Source organism: Ipomoea triloba, chromosome 7, assembly GCF_003576645.1.
Source record: "Ipomoea triloba cultivar NCNSP0323 chromosome 7, ASM357664v1".
Classification (NCBI taxonomy): domain Eukaryota; kingdom Viridiplantae; phylum Streptophyta; class Magnoliopsida; order Solanales; family Convolvulaceae; genus Ipomoea; species Ipomoea triloba.
Genome location: NC_044922.1, coordinates 25,657,968 through 25,679,021, shown reverse-complemented (window position 1 = coordinate 25,679,021; position 21,054 = coordinate 25,657,968).

Here is a 21,054-nt window from a genome sequence, read left to right as displayed (position 1 = left end):
ATATATATATATATATATATATATATATATATATATATATATATATATATATATATATATATATATATATATATATATATATATATATATATATATATATATATATATAAAGTATCACGTTTTACCCTTATAAATAACAAACACTTTATTCTTAATTAGTATTAGATTTACTAGTATAATATTACATTTTACTATATAATCAAAGGTTTCCATTATTATTTTCTATTATTAATCTAACAAACGATTATATAAATCAAAATCAAACCATATATATCAGCAAAGTTTGGAAAGGAGGAGGCCGGGAATCAATTAAGTGTTTAGTCAATTAAGGAAAAGGATGAGCAATGTAAGAAATAATTATTTGATTAGCGCACTCGATAACTTCTTTATGAAGGTGCAAGTTGTATACTTGTAGTACATGTGTTTTGTCAATATGTACCCTCTTAGTATCGATTGTTACACCGTGGACCACGGTCCACAATGGACCATGGTCACAAAACGACATCGTTTCAATAAGTGGGAGAAACGGTTCCCCTAAATCTCCGTAACTAATATTACAGTTCATCTCAAATAATACTGCAGTTGTGTTGAACTGATACTGCAATTGTGTTGAACTGATACTGCAGTTGTGTTGAAAGGGAACTGTAATTGTGCGGAACGGAGGTCGTTTCATTCGTCTGGAACTGCAGTTGTGTTGAACTGATACTGCAGACTGCAGTTGTGTTGAAAAGGAATTGCAATTGCGCGGAACGGATGCCGTTTTATCCGTCTGTTTTCATTAATCAAAACGCCGTCGTTTTGATGCGCGGTCCACAATGCTTGGTGGATCGTGGTCCACAGTAAAATTTACATCTTAGTATTTAATTATTTCATCCCATATCATCTACCTTTTCAAAATCAAAGATACGTGGGGTAACCTTAGTCAAGTTGGTCAGAGCCTGTAGCCATAAGCAACAGGAGTTTTTCTAGTGGATACACTCGGATAGTGATTGCATGTTTCTCTCTGGTCACAATACTTAATCAAATTTAAGTTAAAAAAGATGCGCTTCATCTTATTTAACTATCCTTTATTTCAATTCCAAATGTGAAAGCTGGGTTAGGTGTGAAAGTAGTTACGCTAGACTTTGAAATTTTGTTACAATTCACCATCATGAAACCCTTTTAAAGTATAGGATCACAATCAAAAGCAAAACATATAGGAAACGAAATTCTTGATATAGTGGGATTATAATATTAGTACATGGAAGTCGCTTTCCGTTTCGTTGTGCAGTCTGTTTCCGGAACGTGCTAGGCTACCTACCTCCCTCTAATACGGCATCATTAGGCACAACCAAGAAAAAGAACACATGCAAGTACAAAAATGAGCCATAAGTAATTCTAGCCGCAGCTACTATATATTACTCCTAATAATTTAATTACTTTTAGACGAGTTACATAATCTTTATATTTTAATTAAATTATATTCAAGTTACATAACTACTCTTCAAATGCATTAAAGGCAAATTTATATCATGGACCTATTGTTATGATTCAAAACGACGTTGTTTTGTTTAAATTAGCTTGGATTTTTTCTTCTTCTTTCCATTTGATAAAGAGTTAATTTTATTTTTTTTCCTAAATTTATAGGTGACAGTCCACTTTAAGTCATTTTTTTAAATATTCACTTTTGATCCTAGTATTATTGTGGCATGATCATTTTTGGTCATTCATCAACAAAACAGTATAAATTTCGTCAAATACAAGAGCATTTCAGTCTTCAATTTTGATTTTTTTTCAAAAAAATAAACATAACAAATAACGGGCCAGGTCAACCTACTTTGTATAAAAAAAGATTAGAATGCCCTTATATTTAATGGCATTTCGGTGATTTTTTTTATGGAGGACCAAAAATAGTCATGCAACAATAATACTAGGACCAAATGAGAATGTTCTGATAAAAAAAGACTAAAATTGGACTGCCACCTATAAATCTAGGACCAAAAATAAAATTAACTCATTTGATAAACATTAATGTTTGCAGTAGATACATAAACTGTATGTCGATTTGTATGTCAATGTTCCCGTTTTAAGTTTATAATATGTGAACGATAGGTGAATAAACTTAAAGCAAAATGTTTATAAATTGAGTGTTTGACATGTAATCATAATTAATTATGACATAGTTTTAAAGGATATTTTGTTCAAAGTTGAACAATTTTTATTATGAATTTAAGGTAATGATTTTATAAAAATATAATTAATAGATTATGTACATATAGTTAACATATTATGTGAGAGTTTAATTTGTTGTTCATCAAATCAACATTTTAACAATAAATTCCACCACTAGAATTCAAACATTGTTTTGCCCTCAAAATCAACAAAATATTGCAGTCCAAAAAAACTCCAATTCACCAATTTTCACATCAAATCTTTACTTCCCTTCCATGAACAACTTTCAAGGTGACTTCAACACATCTTGCTTGATTTTATTTGTTGACATCATTGATATTTTTGTTGCATACTCGGCTCTTAGAGATCTCAAGAAAAGCTTTTGCTATATATATATATAATATGATTCAGTTCCCTGCGATTGTGCGGTTAAATCTGAGCCATGGATTTCGCTTAAATCAACGTCCAGGATTACCAAAATAAATTAAAAAAAACGCGGTGGCAATTTGGTAATTTTTGCATCTAGATCAAATTTTAAGGTGCGTGGTTTTCCTTCTTAAGGTGCATAATTTTTGTGCTTAAGGTGCATGAGTTTTGTACTTAAGGTGCGTGAGTTTTGTGTTTAAGGTGCGTGCGTTGTGCTTAAGGTGAGTAATTCTTGAAACTTAATATGCGTGGTTTTTGTACTTAAGGTGCATGGTTTTTGTGCTTAGGTGTGTGATTGTTTTGCTTAAGGTGCGTGTTTTATTTATTTATTTATTTATTTATTAAGGTGACTAGTTCTTCTTAAGGTGCTTGGTTTGTATGTGCGTGAGTGTTGAAACTTAAGGTGAGTGAACCTAAAGTTTAAGGTGCGTCAATTTATTTTATTTTATTTTTTTAGTTCCAATACACAACCATTATTCTTTATAAGATTATGTTAATTCCTCCTTAAGGTGCGCTGATCGTTTAACAAAAGTAATAAATGCTTGTAAAAATTAACTCGCTAGATGTTTAATATCCAAAATAATTAAATCATTACACCACTCGTGTTTGTGAGAGCTTGATCGAACTACTTGAAGGGAATCGATTTCCACTTGAACATTGTCAAAGTTCCTATCCTTGAGGCAACTCAACGCTTCCTTGATAGCAATTGCTTCTGCTTCCCTGGGTAAAAAAACGTCATTCCACTTAACGACTTTTACTTCAATGAACATACCCTTGTTGTCTCTAAGAACATTGTAGAAACCCATCTTTGATCTACCCTTGTCAATTGTTGCATCAACATTTAGTTTCAAGGACCACGGATGAGGTTTAGACCATTTAATAAGGTTTAGATCTTCCTTGGGATTGTTGAGGTTGTTTAGATCTGTTACTTTTCTCCAGCTCTTTAGAAAGTACTTAGCTTTGTTAACACTAAAACCGCAACGGCTCCCTAACATGCATGTCTGGAGAACCTTGCGGTGTATTCGTGTCCATTGCAGTGTATTTATGTAGTAGTTGCGGTGCAATCCTTCAGTAGCTTGTTGGTTCGCACGTTAATGCTGGTTCGCACGTTAATGCTAGTTCACACTTGAACATAACCCCTCTCTCTCTCTCTATATATATATATATATATATATATATATATATATATATATATATATATATAAATAAAGGACGTAAAATGAGAGAATGCCATTGGTTAAGGTAACCACACTATTGTTGCAACCATCATCCTTAACTTTATTAAATGATATCATATTGGGTCATGATCCACCATATAAGCATTGGTTGGTGCACATGGTTCTAAATTAATCAATCCACCTTGCTTAGTTGCTTATAACATATATTCCAAAACATTTACAACTAGGTAGTGTTTTGCTAAAAAAAAATAAATTAGCGTAACGGAAGAACATAATCCAATATGTCATAAAATGCAACAAGCATTACATTTTAAACCCCAACTACCATATATTCTTTATTGTGGACATCGAGATTGCTAGAGAATAAATATTTTTGGTGCATTTAGAGAGTTGAAATGATTGGATGACGAAATTTTCCGTACGCTAATTAAGAGCTATGGTTTCTTCTTCTTTGTTGGGTCTATGACAAATTAAATTAAAGCACATACGATAAATGACAAAACAATATTGTCAACCAGGTTCTTGTTTCTCAGCATCAATTCTCATCATTCTCAGCTCTTCATTAAGGGGAACAAAGAATATGATGTCTCTCTCACACAAAATGTTTAAACCTAATTACATTTAATTTATCTTTTGTGTGATAACAAATTTGCGGTAGGCTCTGTTTGGCACTAGCTTTAAAGTTGGCTAAAATTTGGAAATGCTAGTTTCTAGAAGTAGTTAAGATAGGTCAGTGATGATAGGAGTGTTTGGTAAAATTAATATTTAAGGTACGTGATATTTGAAAATAGAATAACGTAAAATTATTTCTTAAAAAAATGTAATTAGACATTTTAAAGTAAAAAAGACTTCAAATAAATTCTTGAAGTTAGAAAAGTGTAATTAAGCTCTTTTTACATGTTTTTGCCTGTAATCCTTTGGTTATCACTTCCATGGATTCCAAATCATATTTATTTTAAATCTTGTATTGATGTGGCACTAATGTATTAACAAAATTAGCAAAAAATTGGCATTTTAAGTGGTTATTTATTTTGTGAAATTAATTTGAGTAGTAGGGTTCACTTTCTAAATTTTGGATATGGTCAAAGTGAATTCGGATTCTTCTAGTTGAAATGATACATTTGATATAGTACACACTCAAAATGGATAATGAGTGAATGTGAAATTGATTATCAAAGCGTATCCATTATTGAGTTGGGAAAAATGAAGTTTGGGAGAGCTTTCAAAGCAGCATCTATCCACATTAGAAAGTAATGTGAGTTTGCACTAGAATAACTACAATTCAACTTCTTAAGTAGTTTAAATTGTATAGCATAAAAGCTCTCTTTCGCACGTCAAATGTTGGTCCAAAAATTGGTAGCCAAGAGATCAGAAGCTAAGGTCTTATTGTCCACGCCTAAAATTTGAGTTAACTCTAATTAGTTTAGGAATTGAATTTGTAACATTGGATTAATTATTCATTTGCAGTTATGAGTAGTTTTGTACACTTGAAAATTCTGATTTTTCGTACTCGTACTTACGAACTCTCCCTACTCTCTCAAAATTTCTATCAACACTTCTATAAAATACAAAGTGTTGTTCACCTTTTGTTCAAGTTAATTTGTTTTACAATTTATTTGAGTGCTCGAATAAATCATAATATAATCTATTGTATCATGAAAAATTGACGCTTCAATGCTCCTAGCACCCTTTGGAGGAAGCAAACCGATTTTAAGAAAATTGTGTGTGGCAAAAGCTTTAAATTAATTTCGTGATTAATGTGACTGAACTTTTGAGAATTATTTCGAATTAAAATTCTATGACCTAACATGATATAGAATTCATTTTGATTGGAAAATAAAAGATAAAAAAAAAGGAAAAAATCGAAGGCAACCATTGGCTGGGGAAGGACTCCATCTAGAGACCTATTTGCCTCCATAGATGGAGACGAACAAGTCTCATGACTGTCTTCAATTTTTTGGCTTATTTTTTTTTTTTAATTTGTATTTTACAATTTTTAAAAAATGTCATATTAAATAAAATGTTGTTGTTGCTGCTGTTAAAGTCATGCAATATATCACATAAGCATAAAATGGTTATATCATCAATTTGTTAGGGCGATTATATTTGGTGTTAACCTATAATAGCTTAATTGTATTTTTTTAGCTTGAAATTTATTTGAATTTTTCTAAATTTAGATGTTCAATGAGTTATTTTTTAAATAAAAATAAAATATTTAATTACTTATTTATTGATCAAAACATAAGTAAAAATTTAATTATAACTTAAAAAATAAACTATAAGTTTTAAAAAATGTTTTTGCCGAACAGAATCTAATAAAGGTCTAGGTAGTCAAGTGTTTGTGTTGTTGATATCGTCAAAAAGGTCATTTAATATCATGCATGTAAAGGCATCAAGTCATTCGGATCACCCATTAACCTAAAAAGTTATAGATTCCAAACAAGAATAGTAAGAAAAAAGGGAACCCTACTCTTACGAGATGGGCTTAAATGGGTAGGAGATTTAATCGATATAATGAAAAAATTAGTATACAAGATTTATATAACGAGTTATATTACATTTATATATTTTGATTCTTATTGATTGTTTACTTACTATTGGCATGGTAATTCACCCACAAAATGATGAGCTAATTTTCTTTTCTTTTCATTTTTGAGAAAATTACACTTTCCGTCCCTAAGTTATAGGGTAATTGTAGAATTTGTCCTTGCGTGTTGGTCATGCTCATTTTTCGTCCCTAAGTTATCATTAGTAGGGATGTCAATCGGGCCAACCCTATCGGTTTCGGGCTAGCCCTATCGGGTTGTCGGACTTATCGGATTCGGGTTGTCGGTTAATTATTATTTTAATCTCGGATTCGGGTTAACCCTAACCCTAACCTTCGGGTTGTCGGGCTTATCAGGCGGGTTAGACTACTTGAACTAAAATCGAAAATGAATACTTACATTCGATAAAACGGTTCAAGTCGTCAACTGGATCCGGATTCGTTAGAACGGGTCAACCGGATGACCATTGAGCACATTAAAATTAAACAAATGCAATTGCAACTGTTCGATTTCGGTTCGAATTTAATTCGGTTCGGTGTTCAGTTCGGTTTAAGACCCCCAAATTTTAACATTTCTTAGGCGACAAGACGGTCAAGGGGTGTCGCGACTTAACGGGGCGTCGTAATAACTATGCATGAAACATCGCATAACTCAAATCCAAAATCTAATATCTAAATATTAAATACCAACATAACAAATTAACAATTTATAGGTGAGTTCATCTTTAGTATTTTTTTTATCACTAGGTACATCTTTAAATAAAATTTTAATAAATATATAAATATAAATAAAATTTTAATAAATATATAAATATAAATATATATTTATATTTATATATTTATTAAAATTTTATTTAAAGATGTACCTAGTGATAAAAAAAATACTAAAGATGAACTCACCTATAAATTCCAAGTATGTTATGTTTCACATCACTTTTATAATAAATAATATTTTTTTAATTATTCGGGCTAGCCCATTTAATTTCGGGCTAGCCCTATCGGGCCATCGGGCTAATCGGTTTCGGGCTCATCGGGCTAATTTTTTATCGGGCTAACCAATTCGGGCTATAGCCCTGTCGGTTTCGGATTTTATCGGGCTAGCCCATCGGGTTCGGGTCCGATTGACATCCCTAATCATTAGCGTTGCACTTTTCGTTCTTGAGTTATACTAAAATTGTAAATTTCGCCCCTAATGTTTTATTAGTAAAGAGACGAAAAATGCAACACTAATGATAACATAAGAAAAATGACGAAAAATGAATATGACCAACACTTAGGGACGAATTCTACAATTACGTTATAACTTAGGGACGAAAAGTGCAATTTTCCCTTGATTTTTCAATAAAATTAGAACATGTGCTAGGATTATTAATATTTGAGTTTTTTTTTTTTTCAAAATGGTCCATGGACTATTGCTCATTCTCAATTTTGCATTTCAACTTTCAATTACATCAAATGTGGTCCATCGACTTTAAAAAACTCACTCAATTCAGGCTCCGTTTGGTATTCTATCTACTCAACGTTAAAATGGAGTGCATTTCCGTGCGTTCACCTATTTTTCACCTAATATAAAGTGAGAAATAGTTGAGGGACTATTTTTGAAAAAAAACTATTTTATTTATTTCATTTTTGTTTTTATACTCTATAAAATTAGGATTTCTGCAAACTTTTTCCCCCATAAATATAAGAGTTAATTTCAATTTTGGTCTTAAATTTATATGTGTCAGTCCACTTTTAGTCATTTGTATCAAAACATCCATGTTTAGTCCTAGTATTATTGTGTCATGACCATTTTTGGTCATCTATCAACAACATAATTTTAATGTCGTTAAATACAAATGCATTTTGATATTCAATTATGAATTTTTTTAAAGGTGCAAGTAAGTCAGGACCGATCTCCGAAAGGTGTGAAAAGCAGCTCATTAAGCCTTAGCATCGATAATCTTTTTATGTCGGGTCGGCCAAGTGCTGCTCTCTGGTTTGTCCAGGTTGGGAAATTCCCTGGGTCTTGAGGCGACTCATACCCGATCAGGTTATGGGTATGGGATCGCACGTAGCCCAAGATATATTCCCTATCAAATATGACATTTAAGTCAAAACTTTAATCTATAGAATAAAAAAGTTTAACAGTAAAAATTTGACCCTAACTTAAATACCACTATAGTATTAAATATTTTCTAATTAAAATTTGTTATTTCCTGATTCAATTATTGCTTTTCCAGTCCAAATATAATATCCTTGAAAATCTATCACTTTTAAATAAAAGTAACATTAAAAAAAAAAATCATTTTTGTACGATCAAAACTCATTTTTCTAAAAGTGCCTGGCCTTTCCTTTATATAGCACATTAATTAATTAGAAGAATAAGTTGAAACAAATCAAATGAAATCTAAATGAGAACTATACAAATCCAAGAGAGTGTAGCTAGCAAACAAAAAAAGTGAGCTCAGCTCAGTTAAGAGCACAGTGTGTGGCAAGGAACATATGATGATTTGGTTTTTGCTGTAGCATATGAGAGCTGATGAGGAGAAATAATAATAATAATAATGGAAACAAGCTAAGATGCCAAAGAATTTGTGTCAGGAGCTGGGCATCCTTATCGGGTAAGGAAGGAAGAAAGAGGGTGGTGGCGTCATCATCATCATCATCAACTTGTATATCATTTCGTTCATGCATCAATATCAATTTAAGTCCTCTCTATTGAGACTGGTTGGTGCTCGCCGCATCGATGAAGGACAAATTTTTTCTCTCTTTTCTTGCCAACCAGTGAACGACATTTTGTACTACGCCCAAGGGACACACACACATCCATCACTCCCACTTTTTCATGTCTTCTAATTTCTAAAGATATGCCACCATCCACCGTGTGCCCATTGGGAGAAATTCACTTTTCTCGGCTTGTGCAGTGTACAATTACTCATTCTAGATTTTTTTTTTTTAATTAGGATTTGTTGGGCGTCATTCGGCTGAGTTCAGCCCCTGTCATTATGACTTATTATGGAGGAATATAGTTAAATGGTTAATGTTTACTTACTTATTACCGATTGATTTTAAGTAGAATATGATAACTAGCTAGTCAAAGAACTTTGTGGTTAAGCGTGCGTGTATGACTTACAATGGACCAAGTCCGGTCTGGGGAGGGAGATTAGTGGGAATGGAGGCTAAGAACCGATTCAGGCATGTTGATGAGCTTTGTGATCAAAAGTTGCGGCATAGTAGTAAACATAGTGCAACACTGAGATCCAACAATTGGTACGGGACAATTCCAGTCCCGGGAGGGGGATTAGTCGACGTGAAGGCTAAGAACCGAGTCGGGCATGTTCCTGGGCTTTGTGACCAAAAGTTGCGGCATAGTAGTAAGCATAGTGCAACGCTGAGATCCAACAATTGGTACGGGACAATTCCAGTCCCGGGAGGGGGATTAGTCGACGTGAAGGCTAAGAATTGAGTCGGGCATGTTCCTGGGCTTTGTGACCAAAAGTTGCGGCATAGTAGTAAGCATAGTGCAACGCTGAGATCCAACAATTGGTACGAGACAAGTCCAGTCCCGAGAGGGGAATTAGTCAGCGTAAAGGTTAAGAACCGAGTCAAGCATGCTACTGGGCTTTTTTTTTTTTTTTTTTTTTTTTCAAAGGTTGCGGNAATTGGTACGAGACAAGTCCAGTCCCGAGAGGGGAATTAGTCAGCGTAAAGGTTAAGAACCGAGTCAAGCATGCTACTGGGCTTTTTTTTTTTTTTTTTTTTTTTATCAAAGGTTGCGGTAGGTGCTGGGAGGGAGATTGTTGGGTGTCGGCTGACCAGCCGACCATGGAGGAATGTGGTTAAATATATATATAATGGTTAAGTACTCTGTAGTTAAGCATGCTTGACTTACCGTAGTCACGGGATGGGTGACCCACTATGAAGTAAGTATAGTGCAGTGATGTGATCCAACATAGTTGATGATTTTATTCGGACCGCACCCGCTATAAATTGAGTATAAATGTATAGAATGGAGGTAGAAAAAATAATAGTAATACTGCTCGAGGCGCTGAGCCCAAAAGAATATGTATAATGTCAGAGATAATGGCTCAAATTGGTGGCCCAAATAATAAATAAATACGGAGTAATATATACTATAGCTCGAGGAACCAAGTGTTGTTGTATGTAGCTAGGAATTAAGCATCACAAGCTACTGAACTAGGAGGGATGTAGTGAACTAAAGAATCATGTCTAAAGGGGAGACATGATGCCCCTTATATAATGTTGAAGACCTTCAAGATTCTTGACAAGTGTACGGCCATTGTTTGCCTTTCATCTACACCATACACGTGTCCTCCCACTATTTTCCTACCAACACACATCACCTAAATAAGTAGAGTTGTTAGGGACAAGTGTAAATTAGATTTTGATGATACCAAAAAACTTTGGAAATTTTAGTCCCCAATTCATTTTATTTTCTTAGACATAGGAACTCTTGTCATTCTGTTCGAATAGACGAAATTGTAACTCGAATAGTTACATCCCGGATATTTAGCAGACAATCTACAAGGAAGATTTGAAGAGTTAAAGGATCGAAGAGTTAAGAGTCAAAGAGTAGAAGGTCAGAAAGTTAGGTCAAAGAATGGAAGGACCTGCCTACCAAACATAAGGGACTTATAATAGTACTCAAATAGTAAGGACACTTATTTGAAGGTAAAATGTTACAAAAGTTTAAGGTTCGAAGGGGTAACTTGAAAGGTAAGAGTTGATCATTCGAATAAATTGCTTGATACATTCTCTGAGCAAACAATTCAAAACCTTAAATTGCCAGTAACTTTATGAGAAATGGTACCAAGGCAAATGGAGTCCTAAATACACATTCCAAGGTAAATTTTACTTAAAAGCATAGAGAAAAGGTGCAGAGCAAAAACTAAAGTGTTGCAGGTAAAGGTGTGTCAACGGTTGTAAAATCTAATACAAAAGTGACATTTCGAATTGTCCATTGGTAATTACCAAGGGTTAAGAGACGTTTAAAATTATCTCCCTCCAACGGATTTATTTCAAACTATCATATAAATACCTTCAATCAAGATTGGAGAAGGTGTTAGTCTTTAAAATTGAAAATCTTACAAGTCTGTAAAGTTTTCAATAAGTGCTAAAAATCAAGTGACCAGTGAGAGAGAAAATAAGCTTCAAAGCTAAATCTAGTAGAGACTTTGGCCGACGAACAGTGAAGATCTAAAGACAATATTCAAAAGCCAAGTCTATGTGTTGGAGGATGAACAACCTTGTGTTGACAATATTGTATCTCTACTTGGTAGAAGGAGAAAGAAACGAAGTAACAAGTGGTGACTTGTGAAAAATCTAGATACTTAAGGCCGGCTTTGTATTCAAGGCTTACGTGGTTTCTTTGTAGTAAGGAGTTTATTAGTGCAATCTTCCAAGGAGATTTTGGAGAAGAGTGGGGTAGGTAGGTTGGTTGATACACCTACTATAAACATTTCTCTATCTCTCTCCCCCTCTATCTCTCTATCTCTCTCACTCTCTAACTATCTCTCTCTATCTATCTCTATTTTACTGCCTTATACTATTATCCAAGCAACCAAACCTAATTTATCAAAAAACTAAATTGTGTTTGACTATTAAAAAGGGCACATTTTTTGATGCAAACTCTTTGCTAATAGTTATTCAAGCTTACGTTCATCTTAAGTCTTGAATTTCGAACAATAAAGGAATTTTAAAATTATACAAGTCTACTCATGCCCTCCCCCACCCCCACCCCCCTCTTTCTAGACTTGTAACCCAATCCTTCGGGACATTTGGTACATAAGGATTGAGTAGCTTGGTCGGTTGGTGAGGTGTGGGGATATGATTAAAGTTGTGTGTTTGAACCTTGCTAGCTAACCTCTTTTAATATTTTGTTCATTCCTTTTGGGCTACTATGCTTCCTTCCTTCCTAGCCCACAAAGACTTTTATTCTTCTTGGGATAAAATATCACCAATAAAAATAGACTCCCCTTGGGCTAAAATCTTCCCAATAAAACAACACCCAAGGTCCTAGAGCCTCATCACTAGTCTCCCATTTTCTTTGTTTGTCTTTTACAGGCAGAGAAAGTACAAATACTCCCAAGCTTCTACACACCTTGACCCTTAGACTCATGGGCTGAAAGGTTCTATTCTCTTCTAGATAGCTTGGTCCATGCATGTCATCTTCCCTGTATGCGGTTCGTCATGACAACTTAGCTCTTGCACATTCCCTACAGGTAAAAGAAAGAGGGGTTTTTTTTTTGCCTCCTTCCCTACATGCAGTTCACCTAATTGCTTTTTCCCTTGAGGCATGACGCCTCCTCAGGTCGCCTTCCTTGCTTGCGGGCCCATCAAGGATGATGTTCGACTACCTTCCCTACTTCCTCTTGTTGTTTCTCCCGTGCATGTGTTGTCAAGTTAGCCAAGCTCTTTTTAAAACCTGCAAGCCCTAAAGGTGGAAACAATAACTCTTGATACCAGAATAAACATCAAATGATCCACACTCATCGATGGCAACCACATAATCATAACTCTGCCCCAACAGTAAAATATGCTTCACGTATGAATATAAAAGGCACTTATCACGTGCGTGCCACACCCCGAAGCTTTTATTTGAAACATAAATAAATGGCACACTGTTGAATCCAATTATGTTACATTGCCTGAAGCGAATACTCTTATTGGTCATATTATATTAATGCCATAGTTTTCATTATGTTCCCTTTTTGAATGCTCTTTACATCTAAAACACATTCCTATCATTATTGATAAGGTTTCCTTTGTGGGCTCCAGTAGAGCATCACTTTTACTCAATCAATTTACATGACATTAAGACAATTGGTTTGTATAATGAAACCACAAATGTTCATGAATCTGAACCATCCATTTGATTTAATAATTTGACCGTCATTTTTTCTACCCATTATAGGCCTAACTTTCTTTGGCTCTTTTATATATATATATATATATATATATATATATATATATAAAAGAGCCAAAGAAAGTTAGCCTTACGGTCGCGAGACAATCGTTCAGCTAGCCAATATTTCCCCTGCAGTTGGCATTCTCAGGTGCGGTTGTGCGGTTGCTTAGGTGCGTTGTTTTCCTTATTAAGGTGTGTGGTTTTTCTTCTTAAGTCCATGGTTTGTGTGCTTAAGGTGGGTTAGTGTTGAAATTTAAGGTGCACCAACCTAAAGCCTTAGGTGTGTGGTTTTTCTTCTTAAGGTGGTTTTGTTTTTTTATTAAGGTCTATGATTTGTATGCTTAAGGTATCCGTGTTGAAATTTAAGGTGTCTCATTTTAAAACTTTGGGTGCGTAGTTTGTGTGTTAAGATACTTTGTTTGTGTGCTTAATAATGAGCGTGGTTTGTGTACTGAAGGTACACCATTTAAAAACTTTAGTGATATATATATATATATATATACACGGACACACACACACACAGGTGCGGGTATAGTTTTCCGTGCGGTTGTGCGGTTACGCACCTTAAACATTAAAATGGCGTACCTTAAGTAAACAAACCACGCACTTTAAGCACACAGAGAAAACACCTTAAGAACACAAATCATGCACTAAAGTTTTTAAATGGTGTACCTTCAGTACACAAACCACGCTCATTAAGCACACAAACAAAGTATCTTAACAACACAAACTACGCACCCAAAGTTTTAAAATGAGACACCTTAAATTTCAACACGGATATACCTTAAGCATACAAATCATAGACCTTAATAAAGGAAAACAACACACCTTAAGAAGAAAAACCACACACCTAAGGCTTTAGGTTGGTGCACCTTAAATTTCAACACTAACCCACCTTAAGCACACAAACCATGGACCTTAAGAAGGAAAACCACACACCTTAATAAGGAAAACAACGCACCTAAGCAACCGCACAACCGCACCTGAGAATGCCAACTGCAGGGGAAATATTGGCTAGCTGAACGATTGTCTCGCGACCGTAAGGCCTAACTTTCTTTGGCTCTTTTATATATATATATATATATATATATATATATATATATAAAAGAGCCAAAGAAAGTTAGGCCTTACGGTCGCGAGACAATCGTTCAGCTAGCCAATATTTCCCCTGCAGTTGGCATTCTCAGGTGCGGTTGTGCGGTTGCTTAGGTGCGTTGTTTTCCTTATTAAGGTGTGTGGTTTTCCTTCTTAAGGTCCATGGTTTGTGTGCTTAAGGTGGGTTAGTGTTGAAATTTAAGGTGCACCAACCTAAAGCCTTAGGTGTGTGGTTTTTCTTCTTAAGGTGTGTTGTTTTCCTTTATTAAGGTCTATGATTTGTATGCTTAAGGTATATCCGTGTTGAAATTTAAGGTGTCTCATTTTAAAACTTTGGGTGCGTAGTTTGTGTTGTTAAGATACTTTGTTTGTGTGCTTAATGAGCGTGGTTTGTGTACTGAAGGTACACCATTTAAAAACTTTAGTGCATGATTTGTGTTCTTAAGGTGTTTTCTCTGTGTGCTTAAAGTGCGTGGTTTGTTTACTTAAGGTACGCCATTTTAATGTTTAAGGTGCGTAACCGCACAACCGCACGGAAAACTATACCCGCACCTGTGTGTGTGTGTGTCCGTGTATATATATATATATATATATATTGGTTTTACCGTCATGAGACAACCGTTCAGCTAGTCAATATTTCCCTAAAACTTTGAGAATTAATTAGGGAAAAACACAAGAACAATTAAACAGAGTAATTGCACTTCCATTAAAATTAGAATCATTTACATTTTGACTAATGAATTTTAATAGCCCGGGTGGCTCGAATTAATAAACCCGAATATATTAAAGGGATTAGACAAGGTAGAATTAAACAAGGAATGTTGTAATGATAAGACAAAATGGATAATCAAAGAGATTGAATCTTTGTATTAAAGATGTGTAACGCTATTGCAAATGCTAGGATTATGTAATAACAAGACAACTATTTTGCTAAGACAGGTCGTGTCCTTAATTAGAAATAAATGAGCGTTTTTACACCAAATCAGCCCAACCACCTTGGAAAAAACGGTGGAGAGTCATCCCAACGGCCTTGGACTGCAACTAACGCCATGAGACTCGGGCACGAGGAGACCAAGGCCCCGCCATTTAGCCAAATGTTGACCTCGGCCAAATGGCGGGCTCGGCAAAGGCTGACCTCGGCCAAAGTGGCTGACCTTAGCCGAGGTATGACCCCGACCAAGGTATTTTGCCCCGCAACCTGCTCCGTGTTGTTTTCGCTCCGGATTCGTTTACTAAATATGTGCCGTTGGAATTATTTTTATAATAATTACAATTAAATTATTTGTCCTTTTTTCTCATATTTATTTTAATAATAATATAATTACATAAATCATATTTGATATCAATTTTTTCAAGATATTTACAGACAAACGAGTCATGTATTATTCAATTAATATTCAATTAATTGAGTGATACTTTAATTGTTTATAATTTCATCTTTAATTTTATTATCTAAATATATAATAAAAGAAAAAAAATTATATGTGCATCACAAGCGTAATTTACTAGTTACTTATAGTGATAGCTGATAAGGCTAGCTCTCTTGCTGGCTACACAAAATAGATGAAACAAGGATGCATGTGCTAGACAAGAAGACTGGTGCCACAGGGCAAAAGTTGCTATACTTTCTACTCATTAATTTGTATTGTTAATTGTAGGCAAGGCAATTGTGAGAGTGCAAGATTAATGGTTATACCTCTTAAGGTAATTAATTAATTGGTATTGACGAGGACTCGAGGAGAAAGCGAATCATTACGAGAATTTATTATTATTATTATTATTATTATTATTATTATTATTATTATTATTATTATTATTTTATTTCCTAAGTTGCTATACTTTCTACTCATTAATTTGTATGGTTAATTGTAGGCAAGGCAATTGTGAGAGTGCAAGATGAATGGTTCTGCCTCTTAAGGTAATTAATTAATTGGTGTTGACGAGGACTCGAGGAGAAAGCAAATCATTACGCGAATTTATTCTTTTTTTTTCCTATAATTTTTTCTTATATAATTTCAAACATAAAATACTACATTGTTCAAATAAAGAGGGACGTGACAAAGGCATATTTATAAATTATAATTTTTCATATGTTATGTAAATTATGATTGACTATGTATTTTTTATTTTTAGAATATAATATTTTTATGTAAGAAATTATAATATTCCCCATAATTTTTACTCTTTTTTTTTTTTTTAAATCATGTTGGTGGGAAATCCCCTAAAAATTACATTAACTCTGTTAAAGATCTTGTGGTCAAGTGGCATAATTCTGACTCTCTCGAATAAGAGGTCATAGGTTTGAACTCTAGTGAGGCATTTTAAAACCATCCACGATTTGAATCACTCTTCGGACTACCATTTTCGAACCACTTTGGATGCTGTTTACACACTAAAAAATGCTAGCTTTTGCTCTCGAAATTTTTCTCAATCTCCTAATTCTCGTGTTCTAGTTCACTGGTTTAACTGTTTCGGTTCGAATCACTCTTCGGACTACCATTTTCGAACCACTTTGGATACTGTTTACACACTAAAAAATGCTAGCTTTTGCTCTCGAAATTTTTCTCAATCTCCTAGTTCTCGTGTTCTAGTTCACTGGGTTAAACTGTTTGAGTGCTCAAACATTAAATCATGGTATGTTTTATCCTGGGAAACCTAGGCTACAACGTTGGGAGACTCCTCAAAATTTTGTTTTCATCCCAGTTCTAGTTCATTGTGTTTAACTGTTTATTGAGTGCTCAAACATTAAAATCAGTGTTGCAAAAATCCCACCTATCTAGACACCAATTAATCGGCGCCTAGGCACTAGGCACTGGCTGGCCGCCTAGCATATCACTATAATAGGTGGTCTAGGCGGTTGGTCAACGACCGCCTCGGCACTGACCGCCTAGGCCTCCTAGGTGCCGATTAGGCCTCCAAGGCATCGACTAGGCCGCCGATTAACTATTGTTCTGTTCTTTTTAAAATGGGTTATTTCACTCAAAACGATATCGTTTTGAGCAAAATAACCTTAAATTGTTCAAACTCTAGATGTTTTTTATGTTAATAATATTATTTTAGTATTAACTATTAAAGTATTAAATAGTTTATAATTATCAAGTCTTAAAAAATTTAAACAAAATTTTAAAAAATAAAAAATAAAAATAAAAATACACGGGCGCCTAGGCGCCGATTAATCACCGTCTAAGAGCCCCTGAGCTCCTAACGATTTTTTTCAACCACGATTAAAATGTATTACTGTTTATCCTGGAAACCTAGGCTACAATGCTCCTAAAATCTTTGGGAGGTAGCAAATAAGGTTTTAAGGAAAAATTGTTTTGCTCGATTCATACTAATCCTATACATTTTTGTTTTTCCTTGTGCTTGTTAACTTTTTGTGAAAATATTCATTTTTCGTAGGATTATATTTCTAACAATGTTTTCTGTGAGATTTAATCTTAATACTGTCATTTTCAATCGTGACATTAAATCAGGTGACGAATCACTATGCTACGTCTCGGACGAATATTATATTTATTGACTTTGGTGGTGGTGGTGGTGGAGCGCCGGTGTGTGGGTGGAGCTCCCACCGCGTGCGTCATCCATATCATGGTGTCTTCCATTATACCTTAGTTTGGCTGTACTCTCCGTACTACGACAACTTCAAAAGGCATAAGGTTATTGGAAATTAAACAACACATTTTAATATGTTCTTGGCCCAACACTAAAATAAACTTCGTCCAGTAATATTCATCCTCTTAGGGCCCTACTACTTTAGAAAAATATATTTATTACGATTTTAGAAATTATTTAAATGAAATCATTTAAAAAGTATTCTGGCAATAAAGTTATAAATTTCTCTGAGATATGAATCTTTTAAAGCCTAATAATTTTTAAATCAATGAAATAGTTTCGGAACATTGGTATAATAGATAAGTTTTACTTTCCGCCACATGGTGTGAGGTTTGATTTCTGCCACGAATATGGGAGGTTTAGGTTGAGCTCTTTGTGCGCATAAGTGTTCAGTTTGGTGTTGCATCTCGAAATTATATCGTCTAGACTCTAGAGTAGGGGTGGCGTAATCAGGGGCGGAACCAGAAATCTTCTCCCGCGTGGGCGAAAGATTAAAACTAACAAGATATTTTGAAGAAAAAAAAATGAAAAACTTAGATACGAATCATAAATACTGTTGACTAGCACGTGATGAAAAATCAAAATACATCAAGATAAATAAAATTTAAAATAAAATATAAAACATAATTAATTTGATAAAATAGTTTGAATGGAAAACACATTATAAATCATTCATCTCACTATTAATATTAAAAAAAATAAAAATAAAAAGAGAAGAAGTCACAATGTTACAAATAAAAAATCCAATTAAAATTCTCACTATTGGTATTAAAAAAATTCAAAAACTATTAATATTTAAAAATTAATTTAAAAAAAGACACGATGTTACAAATAAAAAATCATTCTCATTATTGGTATTAAAAATTCATAAACAGAATTAACTACTGTAAGATTCAAACAATAAACCATTTCAAATATTATGGAAATAATGATCTTATCATCTAAGCTAAATCAACCTTTGCTTAAAGTTTGGTATAACTAGTATATATACATTACATATGGGGTGGGGGAGTGGGGGTAGCTGCCCCCATTCTGGCTCTGCCACTGGGCATAATTCGGATTATCTGAACTAATATATGAAACCCGAACCAAAATTTGAATTCTGAAAGGGTTTCAACTTTTCATTTCTCATTCCATAATTTATGGCATTTTAATTGCAAGCTCCACTACACATGAGAGCACAGGAGAGAACTAAGAATTACTCACAATCGTCAATGTGTCCAGATTCAATGAATTAAATGTAATTTTAAAAAAAAATGCGGTATCATTTTCGTAAATAACTTAAACTTTGGTGTAAATAAAATATGTTAAAAGTGCAAGTAACTAGTGTAAGTTTGCAAGTAAAAAGTGCAAATAAAATCATTTACAAGTGCAACTAGTTTCACTACATAAATAGTGCAAATAATTTACCTTGTTAACATTCATGCACCTAATGATAACGTCTTTCACGTAGGTGCACTTAATGATAATGTTTGATGCAACTAATGATAATGTTAGATACACTTAATATTGATGTTCAATATACATTATTTGTTGCACTTGTAATATATTTTACTTGCTCTTTGATGTTCAATTATTTACGAAAATGCCACTGTATTTTTTTAAAAAATCAGTGTTTTTGATTCGTTAAATATGAATACGTAGACGACTCTAAGTGGTTTCTTTCTTATGCTAGGCATTCTCACTTGAACGGCCTCCTATGTGTGTGTATAAAAGATTTTAATATATAGAAATAATGTTGGACATCGGTTTTTGTGTATGATGCATGGAAATTATTGGAAAATGCTAGTTAAATAATATAATATTCAATGTGATTTTACATTCCATGTTTGTGTACTAGGCATCATGTTTTCAACAAAAACATCATATATATCCTCTTTTGTACTTCAAAATGTCATTGATAACCTTATCTATCCCATTAGATCACATTGTCCCGTCCTATTGATTACATCATATTTTCCCGGAAATCTGCCACAGTAATTTCACTATACACAAACATGCATTGTAGTTGAGGAACCAATTAACAGATCAGAGTTGATGAGACGCAACGTGGAAGATGATCAGCTAGAAAAGATCGAGTTGAATTTCTATGCTTTAATTTTCAAGATCTGTATTTTAGTCAATCATAGATTCTAAAGAAATATACATAGGCACGCTAAAGTGAACATCGTGCAGGAGAGAACTAAAAACTCATTTTATCCGTCCATTCCGTTTGAGAAATTAAAATCAATAGATCTAAAGTAATGGTAGGAGTGAAAAAATACAGTGATAATTTTATAAATAACTCAAACTTTAAAATGTATCACATATAGTTGTACGGTGCATCAAACTAAGCTATAAAATGCATTCGATGATATGTAAGTAGGTATATGCACAATTGTGCACTCAATATCTCTTACTCGAAAGTGTATTAGAAGTCCTAGTGGTCACCAACCAGTGACCACTCTAATTCGTCTGCTGGACACTTGAGTTGGCCAGACACAACCATCTCTTTTTTTTTTCTCATTAGACAAAAACTAATTTAGTATTTTGCTCTTACGAGCAACTCAGTTAATTCTTGGGTGATAAATTATGAGTAAAAACAAACCAGAAAAAATCATTTCATCTCTCTAAGGCAAACCACGAAAATCCCCCAAAACGTTGAACCCGGCCAATCTATCCTTCATCTTCAGATTTATACTCTTCAAATTATAAATTGTTGTCACCACTTTAATTATACACGTCCGTTTCTATTTAACCAATTATACCGTCAATTCCTCCTCCAATAAATTAAACCATCGTACACATGCATCCTAACGATAAATCTTGATGGATATATTATGAACCGGACCGTGGTAGCACGGACCCGAGGACCTAATCAAGGGTGATGTGGAGGGACTCGGGGCCCCGAGGTCGAGCCCCGTGCTCGACCCGGGGGCCCATGTTCATTGTGCCGTGGCCCCAAAGGCCCCGCCCTAAGGTCAAGAACGAGCCCCTGGGGGGCTCGGCCAAGACCCAAGGGGCTCAACCGAGGCCCGGGGGGATTGGTCAAGTCCCAAGGGGCTTGGTTAAGGCCCCGAGGGGCTCGACCGGGTCCTAGGGGGCTCGGGCCGAGGCCCCGGAGGCTCGGATAGTGGTGCTTGGGGGGTGCTCAACCA